The sequence below is a fragment of the Manis javanica genome, chromosome X, assembly GCF_040802235.1.
Source record: "Manis javanica isolate MJ-LG chromosome X, MJ_LKY, whole genome shotgun sequence".
Taxonomy (NCBI): Eukaryota; Metazoa; Chordata; class Mammalia; order Pholidota; family Manidae; genus Manis; species Manis javanica.
In genome coordinates this window covers 82,019,032-82,027,006 of record NC_133174.1, presented here as the reverse complement: position 1 = coordinate 82,027,006, position 7,975 = coordinate 82,019,032, and positions in this window count along the sequence as shown.

Here is a 7,975-nt window from a genome sequence, read left to right as displayed (position 1 = left end):
TGACTAGTTATTTTTTTTATTTTATATATCTTTGCTGAACTTCTCACTTAGTTCATCCACTCTTCTTTCCAGTCCATTTAGTATCTTTATGACCTTTACTTTAAACTCTTTACGAGGTAGATTACTTATATACCCTTTGTTTAGCAATTATTTGGCATTTTATTGCTCTTTCATTTGGAACATATTCTTCTACCTCCTAATTTTGTTTGTCTCTCCATATTTTTTTCTGTGTATTAGGTAGGTTGGCTATGTCTCTTGGTCTGGAAAGCAGTGGCCTAATGTAGTAGGCATCCTGTGGTACCCAGTAGTGCATACACCTTGGTCACCAGAGCCAAGTGCTCAAGGGGTGTCTACTGTGTGGGCTGCATGTACCTTTCTCTTGTGTCTAGGCCATGACTGTTGTGAGCACACAAGTGGTCATTTCTGGCCTTCCAACCAGCTGTCAGCAATGACTGACTATTGTAGGTACACTGATTTGCAAAGCTTGCTCCTGGTACAACTGGCTGAAAGGCTCAGCTACAGCCAGTGAGTGTGTGGTGGTGGACAGAGACTGTCCTCAACCTGGCTGTCAGCAATGGTCAGCCATGACTACTGCGGGCACACTGGTGGGAAGGGATTACTCCCAGTGTGGCTACTTGACAGGACTGGCCGCATCAACTGTGGGTGTATTGCTGAGTGACACTAGCTCCACCTTTCCCTGGGACAGGAGCCCCTCTGGAGGGACATTAGTCCCTCTGGTGCTTCCCACTGAGAATAGTGGAGCAGTAGTCTCTCTAGGGCTATGCTGGTCCTTATTGAGGCAGCCCACTGTATGTAGTGGGATGAGAGAGAGTCATTTGGGAGGGGCTCCTGCTGGGGCAGACAGGTTGGGTGGGGAAGTCTGCAGGAAATGCCAGAATTGAGCAAGTGGTGGTGGTACATTCATTAGTGTCAGAACAGGCTCCTACAAGTGTTCAACCAGAGGGCAAGAAAAATGGTGCTGATAATAGTTCCTCCCCTAGATAAAGCCCCTGTAGATTCCTGCCACTCCAGCATGTATCCCAAAGTTAGTCAATAAGTCACCTTCACATATAACTCCAGTGTTTTTAAAACTTCTGCTCTATGCTGAGTCTCAAAACAATCAAAACATCACTCCAGATTTCCAAGAGGGAAATTTTGCCTCCCAAAACTCTCTGGCTCTCTTGAGTCAATCCCTAATGGTTTTCAAAACTCCCTGGATTGAGCCCTACTAATTTTCAAAGACAGATGATATGGCAGCTCATCTTCCTGATGCAAGTCCTGAGGGTTTGGGGTGCCTGGTGTGAGACTTGACACCCTCATTTCTCCATGCCTTGCTCCTTCCTACTTGTGGGTTGTAGTATGGGGTGGGGAGGGAAGGGTTTATCTTCCAACTGTGCCTTTGCCTCTTTTACCCTTTTAAATATGGCTTTCTGTATGTCAATATCTGTGGAAGATCTGTTATTGGAGATCTTCAGAGTGAGTTGCATTACATGTAGTTGCTACCTCAGTGTGTACATGGGAGGAGGTGATCACAAGAGTCTCTTAGTCCATCTTCCCACAATTCAAAATAGGAAATCCTAAAGCATAATAAAAGGCAGTGTTTTGGTATATGTTGAATGCTTTTACTTATCCCATTTTCTCATAAAAAATTTAGGGACAAAATACTGGTAAATGAGCCCCAAATAATTACTGTTTCCTTAGTCTATTAATGGGCAAGTACATTTGGAAAAACAGGTTATTTAGTAGGGAAACCTTTTGAAGGAAATAAAAGTATTGTCAACTGCTTAAAAAAATTTGAATACCTTATATCACTTATGCTATTTTTGTCCATAGTTTCATTCAAGTATTACATAATTGCCAATTATTCCTTAATTATATCTTACTACATCCATAGAATAAAATGTATTTATTTGATTATGAAAACAATTGCTTAAGTGGTACAATAACAGAGAGTGTGACTATCAGAGTTAAAAATATAATTGTTTTATTTACTATAAACACTAAAACTTACTGCCACTAATCTAGTTTGTGATTTTATCCTTTTGCTGAACAAAAAAATGCCATTGGTCTTTGTTTTAAATCTTTGTGAACCAACATCTTTTAAAACCACAAAATTTGGGGGGCAGAGCCAACATGGCAGCGTGAGTAGGACGTGGGAACCTCCTCCCAAAAACATATATACTTTTGAAAATACAACAAATACAACTAATCCTAAAAGAGAGACCAGAAGACACAGGACAACAGCCAGACTACATCTACACCAGCGAGAACCCAGTGCCTGGTGAAAAGGGTAATATACAAGCCCTGGCCCGGCGGAACCCGAGCACATCCCCCCCAGCTCCCGGCAAGAGGGAGAGGGAGCCCAGGACTGCTAAACACCCAGCCCCAGCCACCCACATCAGGGCGCAGACACAGTGCATGCGTGGAAGGCTGGAAACAAGGGAAATAGGGCAGCAAGACCTCTGAGCAGGTGCCGAAGCTGATGCCCCTGTGACAAAGAAAAGCGAGTGCTTTTTTGAAAGTCTTAAAGGGACAGGGATTTAACAGCTAGATGGAAACAACACAGGTCACAGCCCAGTGGCTGGAAATTACAGGGAAAACTGGGAGCACTAACCCCCTGGGCAACAGCTCTGAGACCCCCCACGGAAGTAAACAGCCAAACAGCCCCCCCCCCCCGTCCATTACCCCTCCGGGCGCTGCGAAAGCAGAGAAACAGCCTAAGGCAAAACATGCCCACAGAAAGGCAGAAAAGAAAATTCCTACACTTCGGGAGGGCAAGACATAAAAAACCAGCCTACATGCAATTACACAACACAAGCCACTAGGGGTCGCAGTTGTCCCAGTAAAGAAACGCCAGGAACAAGTGAAAAGTTTGGCCCTCCCAGCTGACAGTCAATAGCACCTGTCAACATGAAAAGGCAAAAAAATATGATCCAGACAAGACTAACCCAGACAGCTTCGGCATCTGCTACATCTTACCCTGAGAAGGAACCTAGGGAAATAAATTTAGCCAGTCTTCCTGAAAAAGAATTCAAAACAAAAGTCATAACCATGCTGATGGATTTGCAGAGAAATATGCAAGAACTAAGGAAGGAGAACACAGAAATAAAACAAGCTCTGGAAGGACTTCAAAACAGAATGGATGAGATGCAAGAGACCATTAATGGTCTAGAACACAGAGAACAGGAACGCAGAGAAGCTGATGCAGAGAGAGATAAAAGGATCTCCAGGAATGAAATAATCCTAAGAGAGCTGAGTGACCAATCAAAAAGGAACAATATACACATTATAGGGATACCAGAAGAAGAAGAGAGAGAAAAAGGGATAGAAATTATCTTTGAAAAAATAAATGCAGAAAACGTCCCCAAACTAGAGGAAGAAATGGCCTCTCAGACCACAGAGGTACACAGAACTACCATGACAAGGGACCCAAGGAGGGCAACACGAAAACACATAATAATTAAAATGGCAAAGATCAAAGACAAGGACAAAGTATTAAAGGCAGCCAGAGAGAAAAAAAAGGTTACCTACAAAGGAAAACCCATCAGGCTATCATCAGACTTCTCAACAGAAACCCTACAGGCCAGAAGAGAATGGCATGATATACTTAATGCAATGAAACAGAAGGGCCTCGAACCAAGACTACTGTATCCAGCACGAATATCATTTAAATATGAGGGAGGGATTAAACAATTCCCAGACAAGCAAAAGTTGAGGGAATTTGCCTCCCACAAACCACCTCTTCAAGGCATCCTACAGGGATTGTTCTAGATGGGAGCACTCCTAAAAAGACCACAGAAAAAAGCACCCAACATATGAAGAAGAGAGGAGGAGGAATAAGAAGGGAGACAAATAAAGAATCATCAGACCGCATTTATAATAGCTCAACAAGCGAGTTAAGTTAGACAGTAAGATAGTAAAGAAGCTAACCCTGAACCTTTGGTAACCACAAACTTAAAGCCTGCAATGGCAATAAGTTCATACCTTTCAATAATCACCCTAAATGTAAATGGACTGAATGCACCAATCAAAAGACACAGAGTAATAGAATGGATAAAAAAGCAAGATCCATCCATATGCTGCTTATAAGAGACTCACCTCAAACCCAAAGACATGCACAGACTTAAACTCAGGGGATGGAAAAAGATATTTCAGGCAAACAACAAAGAGAAGAAAGCAGGTGTTGCAATTCTGGTATCAGACAAAACAGACTTCAAACTAAAGAAAGTAACAAAAGACAAAGAAGGACATTACATAATGATAAAGGGCTCAGTCCAACAAGAGGATATAACCATTATAAATATACATGCACCCAATACAGGAGCACCAACGTACGTGAAACAAATATTAAGCGAATTAAAGGAGGAAATAGAATGCCATGTATTCATTCTAGGAGACTTTAACACACTACTCACTCCAAAGGACAGATCCACCAGACAGAAAATAAGTAAGGACACAGAGGCACTGAACAACACACTAGAACAGATGGACCTAATAGACATCTACAGATCTCTACATCCAAAAGCAACAGGATACACATTCTTCTCAAGTGCACATGGAACATTCTCCAGAATAGACCAAATACCAGGCCACAATCAGAGCCTCAGTAAATTCCAAAAGATTGAAATCCTACCAACCAACTTTTCAGACCACAAAGGCATAAAACTAGAAATAAACAGTACAAAGAAAGCAAAAAGGCTCATAAACACATGTAGGTTTAACAACACGTTCCTAAATAATCAATGGATCAATGACCAAATCAAAATGGAGATCCAGCAATATATGGAAACAAACGACAACAACAACACTAAGCCCCAACTTCTGTGGGACACAGCAAAAGCAGTCTTAACAGGAAAGTATATTGCAATCCAGGCATATTTAAAAAAGGAAGAACAATCCCAAATGAAAGGTCTAATGTCACAATTATCGAAATTGGAAAAAAAAGAGCAAATGAAGCATAAGGTCAGCAGAAGGAGGGACATAATAAAGATCAGAGAAGGAATAAAAAAATTGAGAAGAATAAAACAATAGCAAAAATCAATGAAACCAAGAGCTGGTACTTCGAGAAAATAAACAAAATAGATAAGCCTCTAGTCAGACTTATTAAGAGGAAAAGAGAGTCGACACAGATCAACAGTATCAGAAACGAGAAAGGAAAAATCACGACGGACCCCACAGAAATACAAAGAATAATTAGAGAATACTATGAAAACCTATATGCTAAGAAGCTGGGAAACCTAGTAGAAATGCACAACTTCCTAGAAAAATACAACCTTCCAAGACTGACCCAGAAAGAAACAGAAAATCTAAACAGACCAATTACCAGCAATGAAATTGAAGCGGTAATCAAAAAACTACCAAAAAACAAAACCCCCGGGTCAGATGGATTTACCTCGGAATTTTATCAGAGATACAGGGAAGACATAATACCCATGCTCCTTAAAGTTTTCCAAAAAATACAAGAGGAGGGGATACTCCCAAACTCATTCTATGAAGCCAACATCACCCTAATACCAAAACCAGGCAAAGACCCCACCAAAAAAGAAAACTACAGACCAATATCCCTGATGAATGTAGATGCAAAAATACTCAACAAAATATTAGCAAACAGAATTCAAAAATACATCAAAAGGATCGTACACCATGACCAAGTGGCATTCATCCCAGGGATGCAAGGATGGCACAACATTCGGAAGTCCATCAACATCATCCACCACATCAACAAAAAGAAAGACAAAAAGCACATGATCATCTCCATAGATGCTGAAAAAGCATTTGACAAAGTTTAACATCCATTCATGATAAAAACTCTCAGCAAAATGGGAATAGAGGGCAAGTACCTCAACATAATAAAGGCCGTCTATTAGAAACCCACAGCCAACATTATATTGAACAGCAAGAAGCTGAGAGCTTTTCCTCTGAGATCGGGAACTAGACAGGGATGCCCACTCTCCCCACTGTTATTTAACATATTACTGGAGGTCCTAGCCATGGCAATCAGAGAAAACAAAGAAATACAAGGAATCCAGATTGGTAAAGAAGTTAAACTGTCACTATTTGCAGATGACATGATACTGTGCATAAAAAACCCTAAAGACTCCACCCGAAAACTACTAGAACTGATATCGGAATACAGCAAAGTTGCAGGATACAAAATCAACACACAGAAATCTGTGGCTTTCCTATACACTTACAATGAACCAAGAGAAAGAGAAATCAGGAAAACAACTCCATTCACAATTGCATTAAAAAAAATAAAATACCTAGGAATAAACCTAACCAAAGAAATGAAAGACTTATACTCTGAAAACTACAAGTCACTCTTAAGAGAAATTAAAGCGGACACTAACAGATGGAAACGCATCCCATGCTCGTGGCTAGGAAGAATTAATATTGTCAAAATGGCCATCCTGCCCAAAGCAATGTACAGATTTGATGCAATCCCTATGAAACTACCAGCAACATTCTTCAATGAACTGGAACAAATAATTCAAAAATTCATATGGAACCACCAAAGACCCCGAATAGCCAAAGCAATCCTGTGAAAGAAGAATAAAGTAGGGGGGATCTCTCTCCCCAACTTCAAGCTCTATTATAAAGCCATAGTAATCAAGACAATTTGGTACTGGCACAAGAACAGAGCCACTGACCAGAGGAACAGATTAGAGCCTCCAGACATTAACCCAAGCATATATGGTCAATTAATATTTGATAAAGGAGCCATGGACATATAATGGCAAAATGACAGTCTCTTCAACAGATGGTGCTGGCAAAACTGGACAGCTACATGTAGGAGAATGAAACTGGACCATTGTCTAACCCCATGTACAAAGGTAAACTCAAAATGGATCAAAGACCTGAATGTAAGTCATGAAACCATTAAACTCTTGGAAAAAAACATAGGCAAAAACCTCTTAGACATAAACATGAGTGACCTCTTCTTGAACATATCTCCCCGGGCAAGGGAAACAACAGCAAAAATGAACAAGTGGGACTATATTAAGCTGAAAAGCTTCTGTACAGCAGAAGACACCATCAATAGCGCAAAAAGGAACCCTACAGTATGGGAGAATATATTTGAAAATGACAGGCCCAGAATATATAACGAGCTCACACGCCTCAACAAACAAAAAACAAATAACCCAATTAAAAAATGGGCAGAGGAACTGAACAGATGGTTCTCCAAAAAAGAAATACAGATGGCCAACAGACACATGTAAAGATGCTCCACATCGCTAATTATCAGAGAAATACAAATTAAAACTACAATGAGATATCTCCTCACACCAGTAAAGATAGCTGCCATCCAAAAGACAAACAACAACAAATGTTGGTGAGGCTTTGGAGAAAGGGGAACCCTCCTACACTGCTGGTGGGAATGTAAATTAGTTCAACCATTGTGGAAATCAGTATGGAGATACATCAAAATGCTCAAAACAGACATACCATTTGACCCAGGAATTGCACTCCTAGGAATTTACCCTAAGAATGCAGCAATCAAGTTTGAGAAAGACAGATGCACCCCTATGTTTATCGCAGCACTATTTACAATAGCCAAAAAGTGGAAGCAACCTAAATGTCCATCGATAGATGAATGGATAAAGAAGATGTGGTACATATACTCAATGGACTACTACTCAGGCATAAGAAAAGGGCAAATCCTACCATTTGCAGCAACATGGATAGAGCTGGAGGGTATTATGCTCAGTGAAACAAGCCAAGCGGAGAAAGAGAAATACCAAATGATTTCACTCATCTGTGGAGTATAAGAACAATGGAAAAACTTAAGGAACAAAACAGCAGTGGAATCACAGAACTCAAGAATGGACTAACAGGTACCACAGGGAAAGGGACTGGGGAGGATGCGTGGGTAGGGAGGGATAAGCAGGTGGGAGAAAAAGGGGGTATTAAGATGAGCATGTTAGTCCATTCTTGAGTTCTGTGATTCCACTGCATAAGAAAAGGGCTGTACAAC